The sequence below is a fragment of the Canis lupus genome, chromosome 2, assembly GCF_048164855.1.
Source record: "Canis lupus baileyi chromosome 2, mCanLup2.hap1, whole genome shotgun sequence".
Classification (NCBI taxonomy): Eukaryota; Metazoa; Chordata; class Mammalia; order Carnivora; family Canidae; genus Canis; species Canis lupus.
Genome location: NC_132839.1, coordinates 44558462 through 44575717, shown reverse-complemented (window position 1 = coordinate 44575717; position 17256 = coordinate 44558462).

Sequence of the window (17256 nt, the reverse complement as noted above, 5' to 3'; positions counted from 1 at the left end):
AATGGGCTTTATATTCTCCTCTTTCTCCTTTCTGTTGATCAATAGCTAATTTTTCTTGGCACACTGTTCCTTCTACCAGTTCAAAATATTACTCTTTTTCCTTTCAAAACCTTGAATTCCAATTTTTGATGAAACAAATATCTGTACTGCTCTGATGTTTGTTTGCTTGGTATATATATCCCCACCCCCGTTGCTCTGTTTAGGTGTACAGTAAAAACCTGCTTGGTGTATAGTTGGACTTGTGTTTCATTACCCAATCTTAAATCCTGCTTTCAAATAGGTGAATTTAGCCCATCCTCTCATATTATAAGGGCTGATTCTGAATTATTTTATTTCTATTTTTTAGTGACTACCCAGAAATTTAGGAAACAAATATATTTTTGCACAAATTTTAGAGTGAGTCTTGTAAAATCCTCTCCCTGAATTAATCAAGACTCTTGGCCCAATTGAATTTGCTGAATTAGTATTTCTACTCACCTACCATAATGATGTTCTCTTCTTAGTTCCACATTATTACTTCCTCTTCAAAAATCAATATTTGCTTGCACTTAGGTTTCTTTGATATCCATTGTTTTCTATATATCATCTATTCTTTTGGACCCCTTTTAAGTTCTTATTGATTATATCTCCTAATATTCCATTCGAAACGAGACTGTGGATATCTTATCTTGGACACTCATATTCTGGTATTGTCTCATTTTACTTTGTACTAATATTTGAGAAATAATCTTGCAGGGTAAGAATAACATGCTCCGAATTACCATACCTAAGGATTTTGAAAATATTTATCAATTCTTTTATTGTATCTAGTGATGACAATTAAAGTCTGTTGCCAAACAAATTCTCTTTCACTTTAAGATACTTTGTTTTATGTTGGGGTGTTTGACTTTTTGAAACTTTTACCTTTTTCTTCTTTTTCTTCTTGATTAGGACTCTGAAATTTCACCCATATGTGTTTAGGTTCATGGATGTTTTTGTTTGGAAGATAAATTACTAATTCATTTGACTTGGCACTCAAAGCCCCTTCTCAAACTGGAGATTGATGTATTATATTTATTCTGGATCATTTTTTTTATCATTATTTTACCATCTTGTTAATTTTATTCTCCCTACAATTCTCTTACTGCAATTCCTATTAGATGGTTGTCAGAAATACTAGAACTATCCTCCATAGCTCTTAAGTCTTTTGCATTTCCCATCTTTTCAACTTTTGTTTGCTGCTTTTAAAGAGATTCAAAGTGATACATGCACCCTGAGTTGATAGCAGCATTATTAACAATAGCCAAATTATGGAAAGAGCCCATCAAATGGTGACAGGATGAAGACATGATACATATAGTTACGTGTGTGTGTGTGTGTATATATATATATATATATATATATATATATATATATAATGTTATATATTATATATCCATAAAAAGGATGAAATATCTTCATTTGCAATGACATGGATGGATGGATGGATGGAGCTGGAGCTAGAGTATAATGCTAAGGAAAATAAGTAAGTCAGAGAAAGACAAATGCCGTATGATCTCACTCATATGTGGAATTTAAGAAACAAAATAAATGAACCAAGGTGGGAGGAGGAGAGGAAAACTGAGAAACAGATTCTTAACTATAGAGAACAAACTGATGGTTTCCAGAGGGGAGGAGGGTAAAATGGGTGATGAGGATTAAGGAGGGCACTTATGAGGAGCACTGGGTGATGTATGTAAGTGATGAATCACTGAATTCTACACCTGAAACTAATATGAAACTGTATGTTAATAACTAAAATTTAAATAAAACCTTGGAGAGCAAAAAAAAAAAAATAAAGATAATTTTTCAGTTCTATCTTGTAACTACAAATTAACTCTGAGATTAATTGTTGCATTTATTTCAATGTTCACATTGCCATTTTTGACATACATTGTTGTGGTTTTAGAGGCATGTATTTCATGTCTTTTGATATATTTCTACACTAAAATCTATTCCCCCTTCTCCCTACTTTCCTGAAACTCTGTTCTCTTATGTGTAACTTCTTCCACTTGTTTAATTATTTTCTTTTTTTCTATGCATATGATATAATTATTTTTTTTACCCATGTCTAGTCCTTGTTCTGTTTTTTACCAGCTTTTGAAGGCAATGGGTAAGGTGTGGGACCTGCCAAACTAGTCCATTTTAAATTAATAGTTATTTTATGATAACTCTGTCATTATGTTTGATGAGCTTAGAGTTTCAAAATTTGAAACCTAATAGGCAAAATACTCACATTTGAATGATTTTCTTACCCATTTAAAGAGATGCCATGTTTTTGATTTTCAAAAATAATGTTAATGATGCCATTTCTCACCTTAACCTTCATTTCTCCTGCTGCAATTCAAAGCCCTGTCTTTTTGCTAGGATCGGATGAAAATTTAGTCATTCTTTCTCTTCTAGTTAAGAATCCCTTGACAATGTGTGTTCTGATTTTTCTGGGGCCAATTTTTCTATTGCATCTTCTGGGTTCCTTGGAAAAGATGCTGATTCCCTGGCACATCTCTTGGAGATCCTTGCATAGGTAGTCCAAAGAGATTATTTTTATTAAGAGGTGTTCCAGGTAAATCTCATGATCTGGCAAATTTAGGATAAGCAATACCTTTGAAACAGAGGTAGAAATCCACAGAACCCGAACACTCATCCAAGTGGCGGTGAGGGGGAGAGGGCACTAATTTCATTTCACCAGAGTGATGAGATTAAATTGAATTTTAATCTCAGGTAAAGTCCTGGGCCCTTGTTGGGCAAACACTCAAACATCTGCTAAATGTGATATTTTAATCCCTAATTGGTGACGTTTACTGTGCTTTGTGGCACTTGTGATTCAAAATCATTTTTCTGACACTTGACAGAGAAGTTATGCGGTACTAAACTGCTTCCACCTGCTAAAATAGGTTGCATTTTAAGCAGGGTTAACTGAGGTGCACCATTTGGAAATATTTTGCAAAAATGCCTCAATTCTCTTGGGGAGGCAGCCTGCATGCTTTGTGGTTTCTGAGTGCTTCAAGGCTTAAACCTGATCTCCACGTCAATCAACTAGGAATCAAAAAGAAGACCGGATAACAGTTTTACTAATCTGAACAATTTTTGAACATGGCAGAGTTTTGTTGCCATTTGATATCACTGCACACTAGTTCTAGTACAGAATTTTATGACACACTGTGTAATATTGTGTCATTCTCAGAGGCTGATTGCCTTGACTTCACAGCAAGCGCTAATAGTTAATTTCAGCTAAAGCTGATAAAGATAGTTCTAGAAATGGTTTGAATCACGATAGTCAAATCCTGAAGTAAAAAGCTGCTTGTTTCCCAGAGTTTATCCTTATCAAGATGGGAGATAGACAAATGTCAAACAGTTTGAAGGTTTAATTTGTTTATAGCAGGAATCAAAACTTGACGAGTTCTGTGCAGGTTATTTATTTATCTGATTGTTTATTTGTGGGGCTGGGATAGAAGGGAAGGGGAGGAGAGAATACTCAAATTCCCTGCTTTGCATGTTGCAATGGGGATATTGTGACTATGCCATGCTGTATTCAGCACATGTATTTACTTAGAATTAATTAATTTTAAGTCATTATACATGAGTAAATATCAATTGTGGCTTGTTTAATATTTTCCATATTTCATGGAGGCAAAGAAAAAAGGGGAGTAGTTATGGGGGAAGAAGAAATGCTAGTTTAAAGGGAAAAGAAGATGGGGCATCTGGGTGGTGCAATTAAGTGGTTAAGTGTTGGACTCTTGGTTTTGGCTCAGGTCATGATCTCAGGGTCCTGGGATGGAGTCCTTAGTCAGGCTCTGTGCTCAGCCCAAAGTCGGCTTGAGATTCTTTCTCCCTCTGCTCTGCCCCTCCTGCTCATGCTTTCTTCTCTCTCTAAAATAAATAAGTCAATCTTTTAAAAAATACATAAAAGGAAGAAAAGATCAACTTAAACTAACTTTAATTTAGATCCAAGATTTGCCTTTTTCCCAGTGGCATATCTATACAACCCATGCTTGAGCAGATCAGACCCAAAACCTGGGGAAGGGCCCATCAGGTAATCCTGGGGCCCTGAAGAGAGGCTTCAGAAACAAAGTGCTTGAGGTTGTGACAGAAAAGGTAGTCAATGATAAAACTGAATAATTATACCATAGGAATTATATTGATTATTAATAATATTAAATAAAATAATCATAATGATAATAAAATATTCCTGCTTATTAAGAAATTGAATAGCTAAGGCAAAAATAGAAAAATACTATCTGTCTGTAACTTTGGGGATCAGGCTGATAAAATATTACCTTGCAGCGTGCATAGTTCTAATTGTTAGAATATGTTTCTTCCAAATATCAGAAAAGCCATCACTAACTGACATTGACTCGGGTGCTCCCTGCCCCTTTCTACAGAGAAAGAAAATGAGAAAGGAACGTAGAGCTTGATTCAGGATTTAGATCAAATGGCCAGGACACATTTTCTTTCCAATCTCTCTGCTTCCTCAGTAATGCTTGAAGTCTCACACAGAACCCCCACCCCTACCCCCACCACCTGTTAAACCAACATGGCTGCCAAGTTCAAAGGACTTTCTTCTCTTAAGATGACTTTAGAGTGGTGACATGTTTACCTTGGATGATGCTTAGAACAGGTTTTTTTGTTTTGTTTTGTTTTGTTTTTTTAGAGTGAAAGGGAAAAAAATCAGTATGAATTCTGCTTTACGTGTACATAAGAAGTATTATCTCTTACCAGAATGTTCCTAGGTGGTAGTGCTCAATGAGATCAAAAGTTATCACAGTGGTTGCGATTAATTGCTTTTTGAATTTTAGTTGTCATATCAGGATGCTCACTGGTACAAGGAATCTTATACTTACATCTTCTCCTCCAGGAATAATCATAATAGACTGGTGGAGATGGTGATGAAAGCCATGAATCATTCCTATAGTTTTAAAGAGTTTTTTCTTAGCCTATAAAGACAAAAGAACTCAAAGCCTTCCACAAATTGAGAGCTTGGGAACTCTAAAATTAGACCCCATGAGCATTAGTTTCTTGAAGCACAAATGGGGATGATGGGGATGATGAAACTGCCTGGCCAGGGCTGTGCTGGAGATTGAAATATGTGCTGACTCAGTGAATATACAAGTGCATTTGCACTGTTCAAGTGCCATAAAAATTTATAAAATCACTTTGAGTAATGCCCCAATACATCCACTAATCTTAGGTATAAAGATTTTTTTTCCTGAACATAATAGGTAGCTACTTTTTAATATGATGCATTTTGGTCCATAATCCCTACAAAATTTCATTAAATTTCATTACAAATCACAAAGCATAATTCCACTGGGAAACCTGGGCTGCTGCTTATCTTTCTGGGTTCATGGTAAAGAGCTCAATCACAGTGGGTTTATGTTGCGTTTCCATAGTACAGCACGTCTGGTGTGGTGGGAAGAAAGCCAGGCAGGATATCTTGAGCCACAACTTCTGGTGTGGTCAGGAACTATTGTGAAACATTTCTGGGGCTCATTTTCTTCATCTGTAAAATTCAAGGGAGACATTATAGGATCTCTTACATCATTTCTTCTTTCAGGGTTCTATTATTCTACACTATTACCAATTTGGTCAAGATCAGACACAAGTTTTAAAGACAAAGAGGCAGATAGGAAGATATTGATCATTGGCTGGGAGGAGAGACCTCATTTCAACAAAGAGAATCTATGTTGGGAACATAAAAATAAATTTTGAAAATCACAGCTACTTAACATTTGGAAATTTACATCCTTTTGGTCTAAAAAATGTCAAAATAATCTGCCCTAAAATGCAAATTATACCTATACAATTGCCCAGAGCTGTGTGTAATACAAATAAAAATTATGCCTTTAAATGACATATTACATGGAATATTTTATCAGAGATAGCCTATAATAACTTTCCTAATCAAATGATAAGGGGAATGTTACTGAACTTAATTCAATATTTAGTCCTTTTACTATACTATTTCTAATAAAATATGTTTGTGCTGAAACCACCAGATGATTCTTCTTAAACAACAATTGTTAAACTTTGAAGGAAATTGTTATTATAATATCTCTAATCCTTATTTAATTCCAAGCACATGGTGCTATAGCATTTAGAAAACCTTTCACTTGGTACCTGGGTGGCTCAGTGAGTTAAGCATCAGACTCCTGATTTTGTCTTAGGTCACAGTCCCGGGATCGTGAGATTGAGCCCTTCATGGGTCTCCGTGCTGGAGGTAGAGCCTACTTAAGATTTCTCTCTCCCTTTCCCTTTGCCCCTCCCCCTTGCTAACATATACCCACAAGCATGGGATCTCTTACAAAAATAAATAAAACAATAAAGAATATTTTCCAACTCTTATTATTACTACTGCTATTTTTATTATTTCTCCTTGATAGCATTTATCCAGTGCTGTGTGCTATGCACACTACTAAGAACCTTATTTCATCTAACCTCAGGATAGTATTCTATAGCCAATTCTATTTTTATCCTCAATCCATGGCTTAGGAAACTGAGGGTCAGAGAGTTGAGATAACATACCCTGGAACATAGAGTCATTAAATTGCTTCTGAGGAATCAAACCCAGTATTCAATACAATCAGACCTGAGTTCATATTTCCAAGCTTTTGGAAGTTAAAAGAAACCAACATTCCTTGAATGCTACTATATAATAGGAATTTCACATTCAATGTCATTTATTGGATAAAATTATGTAACACTGTCTTAGTCCATTTGGGCTGTTATAACAAAATTACCATTTGGGGCACCTGGGTGGCTTAGTGTTTGAGCATCTACCTTTGGCTCAGTTTGTGATCCCAGGGTCCTGGGATCAAGTTTGACATCAGGCTCCCTGCAAGGAGTCTGCTTCTCCCTCTGCCTATGTCTCTGTTTCTCTGTGTCTCTCATGAATAAATAAATAAAATCTTAAAGAAAAATAGAGTTTCAAGACAAAAGACACAGAAACTTTCACTTTAAGTTTATTATCATAGGTTTGGATGTGAAAATGTGTGACTTATTTTGACCTATAAGTGCTTAAATCATTTTTAGAAAAGTATAAGTGAATTATAAAAATTCCTTTGAAATCCACCACTTAGATTACATTGTTTTCTATTTTAAACATTAAACTTATGAACAGTTTCTGAAACCCATAGTTTTAAGTTAATTTTTTATCTTTTTATTTAATTTATAAGAATAAAATATTAAAGTTTCTTTTTAATTTTTTTACATTTTTTAAATTCAAATTCAATTTACCAACATATAGTATAACACTTGGTGCTCATCCCATCAAGTGCCCTTCTCAGTGCCTGTCACCAGTTACATCCCCCCACTCACCTCCCCTTCCACAACCCTTTGTTATATTAATTTTTAAAAAACTAAGTTAATAGATTGTCTCCAACCAATGGCCAAAAGTAGTTCTTTCATCTGTAATCCATGGACTTATATATTTGAGTTTAGCAAGAGAGTTCAATGACTTAAAAAGTGACAAAATGCTAATATTTGTTCACTATATTTTGACCAAAATTATTTTAGCTCTGTGCATATAAGGTAACTACTTAGTTCCAGTCATTGGGTGGCATCACATAACTCATGAATATTACCAGCATTTGCTAAAGTGTAAGAATCTGTTCCTTTTACTTCTTAAAAATTTTTTACAGATTTATTTATTTATTTATTTATTTATTTATTTATTTATTTATTTAATATATATATAGAGAGAAAGCAAAGCAAGGGGAGCAGCAGAGGGAGAGGGAAAAGCAGACTCCCCATTGAGGAGGGAGCCCAACTCGGGTCTCAATCCCAGGACCCTGAGATCATGACCTGGGCTGAAGGTAGATTTTTTAGTGAGTGAGCCACCCAGGTGCCCCAGAATGTGTTATTTTTAATTAATACTTTTGAGGGATAATTTATACACAGGAAAATGGATCCATTTTAAATACAGCGTTCAATGAGTATTGATGAATATATACTCTTATGTATACTCACCATCTAATCAAGATATAAACATTTCCACCACTCCAAAAAGTTTTCTTGGGCCATTTTGTAGTCTTTTTCCCTAAAACCATAAACCTAAGTAATCGTAGTCTGCTGTTTCTAGGGATTAGATTTTCTTTTAACAAAGTATCACATAATTGGAATCATATAGTAGGTATTCTTTTGCATCTCGTTTCTTTTGCACAGCACAACCTGAGAGATTCTCCCATGATGTTCCTTGCATTAGTCATTTGTTACCTTTTATTACTGAATATTTTCCCATTTCATGTGTTGATGGACATGTGGGTTGTTTTCAGTTTTTTGAGGTTTATGAGCAAAGGCTACTGTTAAAATTGATGTGCAAGTCTACATGTGGACATAGGTTTTATTTCTCTTGAATACAGAGTTAAGAGTGAAATTGGTGGACCATGTGATATATTTATGTTTAACTTTATTTACAAGTTGCCAACCTGCTTTTCTAAAAGTGGCTTTAGCATTTTACATACCCATGTGGAATTCAGTGGTGTTCCAGTTGCTCCAAATCCTCAGCAACACTTGACCCTCTCAATCTCTCTAATGTCAGCCATTTGAGCATACACGTAGTGATAGGTCCCTGCGGTTTTACTGTGTGCTACCCAGATGACTAGCAATGCTGACATCTTTCCATGTCTTTATTAGAAAATTTATACCTTCGTTTATGAACTGTCTGGTCAATATATTCTGCATTTGTTTTGGATTCTCTGTTTTCTTGTTTTTTAATTCCAGAAGTATATATTCTAGATACATGTTATTCTCACTGATATGAATTGTGAGTATTTTCTTTCAGTCTGTAGCCTACATCTTCCTTTCTTTAATAGTATATTTAAAAAAAAAAAAACAGAACTTATTTTTAAAGATTTATTTATTTATTTGAGGGAGAGAGAGGAAGAGGAGGAGGAAGGGGCAGAGAGAGGGAGGGAGAAAGAGAATCCCAAGCAGACTCCATTTTAAGTGCAGAGCTCAATGCAGGGCTCAATCTCATGACCCAGAGATCATGACCTGTGCCAAAACCAAGAGTCAGACCCTTAACTGACTGTGTCACCCAGGCACTCCAAAAAGAAGATAATTTTAATTTGAAAGAGCTATAATTATCATTTTTTTCTTTTAAGGTTTATGTCTTTTTTGCCCTATGAATCATTTACCTTATGTTTCCACATAGAGGTTTTACAATTTTAGCATTTCCATTTAGGTCAATGATCCATTTGGAGTTCATTTCTGTGTTCAGTTCATGGTGTGAGGAAGGGGTCAAGGTTAATTGCTTTTCCTAATGGCTATCCAGTTGTTCTAGCACTATTTGTTTAAAAAGACTCTTCTCTCCCCCCATTAGTTTATCTTGTCACCTTTACCAAAAAGCAATTGCTCATAGATGTGAGCTTGTTTCTAATCTTGTTGTGTCCCAGTGATCTATATATCAATCATTATGTCATTACCAGGACTTAGAACATCACTTGGTAAGTAATCACTGTACAATATACATTAATTGATAAAACAAATGAAACCTAATAAGTGGATAAATTAGTTTGTGCATATTTTAAATAGACATAGTGATCCACTAAGCCCACCGGTCCCTGTATCCATTGGAGCAATAGCTCTCAGCCACCATGTGGCAGGACCTTATCTCTTCACTAGTCTCCCTAGGAGTCTCCAAGGAAGAGGAGGAGGATATGTGTATCACCACCTGGGCTTCCACTCTTTTTTGCTCTAGCTAATGTCCTCTTCCTCCAGGGCCATGAACTGTTCATGTACACACTGGACCTCCCCTTAACCTCTGATGTTTTCAGGCATTTGTTTTCAGCACTGCTGCTCTTCGGTCTTCTTTTTCATGCATCCTCTCCTTAAGCCACTTGATGCTTCAATCCTACCAACAAAGATGCTCTATTTAAGCTGCCCTCAGTGATATTGACCTGACCTTGATCACTGGTGTCCCTAAAAATCTCTCTCTCTCTCTTTCTTTCCCCAGGTCTGTCCACTTTCTCCTGAGAAGAGTTCTTCATCTCTATTAATGTAACAGTCTTTGGTTTTGTAGTGTAACTTATGTGAATGTGTGTGTGTGTTTTTGTGTGCACTTGAGAGTAGAGGCTAAGCTGTATCAGGGTTATATTCATCAACAGTGTCTTTCAGCACCACTGATTTTTCTTCTTAGGGAGTCCATGGTCTTTACCTACAAAGTTGGCTTTCCTCAGACCTCCCTCACTCTGGTTTGTCAGCCTTGTCTTATATATTCAAACCTAATCATAGACAAGTTTTAAATGGAGTAACTATCCCACTTGAAAGTCATTTTTCTTTAAGGGAATACAAATGACAAATAAATATATGATAAACATTCAACTTCATTATTTTCAAGTAAGTTTAACTTTTTCACTTAGTTTTCTGGTTAAAAAACATCCAAAGATTCTGCTCAAGGAAATCTAGAAAAACCACATAACACATTACCTAGAGTGTACTGACATTTATGATTATAAGACACTGATTAAAATTAAGGTAGCAGCCTATTTAAGCAGGTGTTTCCTGAGATGCATATTCACATTCCTGCTGAACTAGGGAAGGTTTTTTTTTAATTGAATTTAATGCTTTGGTTTACCATTTTCACTTTAGACCATATATTTCACATTCCCACCCTCAATAATGAGAGTGACTATTTACCTAGAGCCTCTCCAACAGAGCATGTGGACAAACTTCTAGATTTTTGCTTGAATATGGGTGAAAACCAATACCTCAATTTAGATTTAATTTACATTTCTTTTCATATGATAAGGGCTACTTCAATTTCTTATTCTGTAAACTTTCTATTCATACTTCTAGTCCATTTTTTATGATTATCCATTTCCTCTCTATTTTTACAAGTTATTTATATCATAGAAAGATGGACTCTATATGAGAAATAAATTGCTAATTTTTCCTGTTTGTTGTCTTTTTTTTTTGCTTGTGACATGTTTTATGGTGCATATATATAGTATGTATTATCAGTATGCTTTAATGTATATAATATATATTATATGTTATATGTTCTAACATGTACTATGTATGACATTTAATATAAATATACATATTTGCTTGTATATATGCATATATATATTAAATAATCAAATTTATTAATACCCTTTCCTCATTGCTTCATGAAATAAAGTCATAGTAATAGGGGCTCATGGGTGGGTTAGTCAGTTAAGCAGCCAGCTCTTGATTTCTGCTCAGGTCATGATCTCAGGGTCATGGGATCAAGCCCTGTCTTCTCAACATCATGTTCAGTGGGGAGTCTTCATGAGATTCTGTCTCTCCCTCTCCCTTGGCTCCTCCTAACACTCTCTCTCTCATCCTCTCACTCCAAAATCAATAATTTTTTAAGTCATACAAATAAAAATTCCCACCCTTCCATGCTCTAAGTAATTTACCCATAATTTCCTCTATTACCTTATTCTTTTTTTTTTAAGATTTATTTATTCATTCAGAGAGAGCGAGAGAGAGGCAGAGACACAGGCAGAGGGAGAAGCAGGCTCCATGCAGGAAGCCCGACGTGGGACTCGATCCCGGGTCTCCAGGATTACACCCCGGGCCGCAAGCGGCGCTAAACCGCTGCACCACCAGGGCTACCCTTATTCATGTAGAACTTATTCTCGTATAAATCTGAGGAATAAATTAAATTCAACAAGTTCTCCAGATATTCCAAGACATCTTGTAAAAAAAGGTCTATTTCTTCCCTAAGTTTGATGCCATGTTTTATTGTGCAATAATTTCCATACACAATTAATTCCATCTTGACTTTCTATTCTCTTTCTTTGGTTATCTCTCAGCATAGCAATTCCAAACTGCTTTATTTATAGGGGTTTATAATATATTTTGATGCCTAGGAAAGCATGTCTCCCTTTCTTTTTTCTTTCTTTCTTTTTTTTTTTGCCTATGTTTAACATAAAATTTACAACTAATCTATCATTAGAAAAAAATTTGACTTTGTAAATTGAGATCTAAAAGGTTAAATGTAACTGACATGTTTATGTATATCCTATGTAATGATCAGTTAAATATTTTATCATAAATTTCAGTTAAGCAAGATGAATAAGCTCTAGAGATCTGCTGTACAACATGGTACATGTGACCAATAATAATGCAGTGTACACTTAAAAATGTGTTAAGAGGGAAGATATTATGTTAAGTGTTCTTGCTAAATAAAATAAAATAATATGTGTGTATATATATATATGCTTTTATATCTTTAAAATTTTGTAACTTCTTAATGTAGATTTTTGGACATAAAAACAAAAATTCTTTAAATACAAGAATTCTATTGGAAATGTTTGTAATGGATAATAGTGTTATGTAGGGTGATGTAAACTATAAATGCCTTTTCACAAGATTAGCCTCATCTCACACATACACACACACACACACACACACACGCAGAACCTAAACAGGCAATGTCGTCTACACTTTTAGACTGTAAATGCAGTCTCTTAAAATTGTGTTCTTTTGTGAATTCTTGGGTCTTTAAGCAGTATGGGGATGTAATTTAATAAATCCCACCATATGTAATATTCTTAGGTATCTAATGACTTTGCTAATTATTTATTTGCTGAATAGCCTAAAATATCTCCCTCTGGTGTAGCCAATTTTACGGCTGTAAATCAATCAACCAATACAAGCAAACTTACTTTTAAACTTGATTTAACTGAGGAGAGTGTGGAAAGCACCTGAAAAATGCACCTTCTAATAAGTTGTAATGTAAAACGGCATTAGTTTATATGCTAGTATCATTAATTATCTTTTTTAACAATAGAAAATTGGTTGGAGAATCATAGATCTTCATTTATAAGACAGAGTGGTATAACAATATTCTATGAAATAGCATGATTTATTGAACCTGGGAATTTCAGTAAAAGGCTGAATGCCTTTCAAATCCAGTAAGAACTGTCTCTTTGATTATCACATTTGATCTAGTGGGAACTGTCACTGTTCCCTGCCAAGAAAATATGTAATATAACTTCTGCAAAACCTCCATGACTTCCTGTCTATCACGGAGCTTTGTGAATCATTTATTCCCCCTCTCTTTGAAAATGTGTGTTAACCAGGATGCCTCTCCATATTTCCAGACTGGCTGCCTTGTGAAGCAAAACAAAGAGAGACTCAAACTTCACAATTGCCAATAATGAGCAATCATTACTCAAATTACTCCAAGCACTGATTAGGTTTAAAGTAATGAAGAAACCACCATAATCAATCATCATCAACCCAAAGGAAGTCAATCCGTGTGGAAAGACCCTAGGAACTAGCACAGGGCTCCACCTACAGGGTTCCAGGGACAGAAGGATAGCAGGCTGGCTTCAGGCCACAAGTACCCTGCGCTGTGCATTTCTTCTCTATGTTGGCCACCCCGACTGCCTGCCCAGAACTTTAAAAAGAGGAAAGCTAAATTCATTGTCTCTTTTTAATGGAATCTCTTTCCAAACAAGCAGTCTTGATTGAAGCACAGCATAAATTGTGGTGTTGTCACACATGCCATTATTAAAAAAAAAATGCAAGTCTTAAGGTAATTATGCCTACACACAGTAAAGATTAGATAGACACATAGGTAGAATGATCGACTAATTTGACTGATGGAGAATAAAACTTCCAACTGCACTATGGTGGATGTTCAGCCACTTTAGTTTACCAGCATTGAGGGGTTCCTGGAATATGGAATCCTATTTTAAAAACAGGACAGTCTTGGCAAACTATGTTAAATTGGTCACCCTACTATGTTACCAGCTGCCCAAAGAGGTAAGGTTTTTAACTCAATTTATATACATTATGGTGGCCATATTGTGGCCATTGGAAGGCATTGGAATAGCATTAAGTAGCAATTTAAGGAAATCCCTTTTGTCTCCTTTTTACTACAGGGAACAACTTTCTAAGTGAGCATAAAATTTCCCTGGTAAGTACCTGTGCAACATTTGGTTTCCACAATTTCAGCAGGAAAATTGCAGTGCCAAGAAATCCATCCCTGCCATGTTTTAAGTTTTGCCATACTTGTCGATTTATTGGGATTCTGCATATCTGAAAAAGTTATAATGACACATTTGAGTACAAGAATGAGTCAGCTTAACAGACCCCAAGAAGGTCATATAAAAAACTACAGTTATCAAATATACCTAGAAGATTTATGATTACAAGTGAATACACACCTACATACAAACTCAGGGGGGACACCTCCACAATATTTAATATTTGTTATTTGTTAGTCCATTTGAAAGACAACTGGTTGTATCCTAATACCATTTTACTGTTTACTAAGAGGACACCATTTAAAGGAGAAATTGACTGTTTACCTATTTAAATGTATATGTATATGTGTGTTTAGTTAGTCTAATCTTTGATGCATAATGAAAATAAGAGGTGAATATATGCAATCCAATTTTTTGCAACATTAGATTGTTTGCAGAAGTAACAGAAAACCAGAAAGTTTCAAAAAGATGGATTATTTTTAAAAATATTCTTGAAAATATTTATGAAAATGGTATGCTAATAGTGCCCATAATTGAACCGCATTGTCACAGGCCACCTCTAAGAGCTACGTACTCAGAGACGATGACAGAACTAGTCTTTTTATATGAAAAGTTTCCACATTACCCTTATTTCAAATGTATGTGGACCGTCCATCTTTGACAACAATAATAAATTATTTCCATGGTAACCCAGAAAAGAGCCAAGTAGATGTCATCTCAGCCTAGCAACAAAGAGGATTACAGAGGAAGTTCCTTGTCAGTGTTTTAGTCAAGATACTGCATTGTAAACATTTTAAAACTAAATTATCATGACAGTGACTGAGGGTTATCAACTATAAAAAAATGAATTGTCAAAAGATAGGTAAATTATATTTTTGGCAAAATTAGAAACAACAAGGATGGAAAAGAAAACATTACTATGCATATATACGTTATGTGTATTAGGACCAGAGAGTGACTTGGGCTCTGAACAGTAAATTAATAAAAAAACTAATAGGAAAAATTAATAACCATCTTTTGTCAAAATGTCAAACCCCAATGAGGAGTTTGTGCCGAAAGACACTGTTAAGGCACAGATTCGATTTCCATTTACAGCTAACAGCAAGAACATTATGGCAATTGATCTGTCATTCTTTTAGGTAGTTCTGTTAATCTTGAATTTCAAAATATTTCATTATTTGGTAGATCCACGCTTGCTTATTTTTTTGCTTTTAATTAAGCATACCTACTCTTGACTGGACAATAGTCAGATTATGAATCTGAATTCCAGTTATTTTGAAATATTTACCCTCAAAAGTGGTGCTTTAAAACTTCACAACATTTATAGTGGTTATTCAGTCTTGGAGAGGTTACTGGCATTGTTATGGTAATAACACACATTCTTATATAGAAATTAAACTGTCATTCCCCTTAATTCATATTAATACATGTAAATAATGCTAAATTCCAAAAGGGTTACATTTTGTAATAAACCGGTATTGGGACTCCAGAAAGATAGCACAGGTCAGGACTATTTTGAAAGTTTACAGTTTTTTTCCTATCGATTGTCCAGATGAGCTGAATCCGAATCTTTGAATAACTGGGGACAATGAGTCAATGAGAAAAGATGAAGCCACATTTAACACAAAATCATAGTTAAGATAACATTCAACACAAAATCACAGTTAAAAATAATAGTAGCAATTATTATAATATGACGATAGCATTGACTGAATTCTTACAAGTATTCGTCACTCTTCTCCATACTTTGCATACATTATCTTATTCATTGTTCACACAACCAGTCCAGGGTATTTATTCTTACTCTCTATTTTCTGAGTAAGGATACTGAATAACTCGGCTAAGGTGAAAACAATTCAAATGCAGACAACAGAATCAAATTATCTCTTGTGGGTTATCTGGATCCAAGGCATGGAGAGCAGCAGTTTGTAGGATTGGTGTACCTCTCTCAATCCAGGTACCACTGATGAGTCAGGGAGGTCTCGGGGGCCCGAACCTAGTCCTGTCGGGAAACCATAAAGATTGGTGATCAGACTCACTTCTCTGTTTAAAGCGGGGGCTGGAAATTCTGAAGACTCAGGACATTTTGCCTGTCGGGAGGGCAGTCACAAATTGCTTGTTCACTGCTACAATTGAGAGTTAATCAAATGCTAGGGAATCATATGTGATAATACCAGTGCAGGTTCACTTAGGGAAGGAAACAGACAGGAGCAGGAAGGAAAATAAATCTACACATTGAGTCTATACTTTTCATGTTTCCTCAAATATAGTCAAAACCTACTAAATCCCATAGTGTAATAAAATCTGATTTCATGGAAATTTGATTGCAGTTTTACTATTTAAAAAAAATCTTTGAACCAGATGAATAGTGCAGAATACACAATAAAACAGAAAAAAATAAGTTTCCGAGAACATGGCAGTATTATTAAGGAAAACTCTCTGGCACAGGCCTCATGTGGCCAAGCTGTGTGTAATTTTAATTCTTTTTCCCTATTATTTTTTCCTGTCACAATGTTGATAATGTTATATTCCCTGATCTGCTGTATTAGTAGCACTATTATAAGTGACACTAGACCTGGTATATAATTTTATATCTATATTAATTGCACCAATGTAAGATATAATAAATATAATTTAACAGACAGTGTTGAGGGCTAACCTTTAAAACTCTTTAACAAGCAAAGTCTCCAAAGAGAGAAGAAAAAGTAATTCACCCTCATTTAACATAGTAGAAAGTAAAATTATCTGTCATAAATGCCTTAAATCTAAACTTCATGTTTTGAAATGTTCTGTTCAAAAATAATCCAAAATTCCATTTACACATAAAAAGCTCATACAAATCAATACAAAGAAAAAAAAGACTGCTCTCCCCACCCCCACCAAAAAATGTTAGACAACCCACAAAAATGGCTAAAAACAGAAATTTCTTGCCATTGTTAATGAAGGAAGAAAAATAAACTAAAGCAACAATCAGATAATGTATTTGTTGTTTGTTTTGCCTATTAGCAAACGTTTAAAGATGATGGGGTGCACTTATGCAGGTACACCTTTTTAAAAAGTAATTTGGCTTAATGTATTACAATTTCTTTCTTTTTAAAAAAAAAAAATTATTTATCTGAGAGAGAGCTCAAGCAGGAAGCAGGAGGCAGAGGGAGAGGGAGAAACAGAGTCCTCACTGAGCAGAGAGCCCCATGCAGGGTTTTATCCCAGGACCCCAGGATCATGACCTGACTTAACCCACTGAGCCACCCAGGCACCTCTGATGTATTACAAG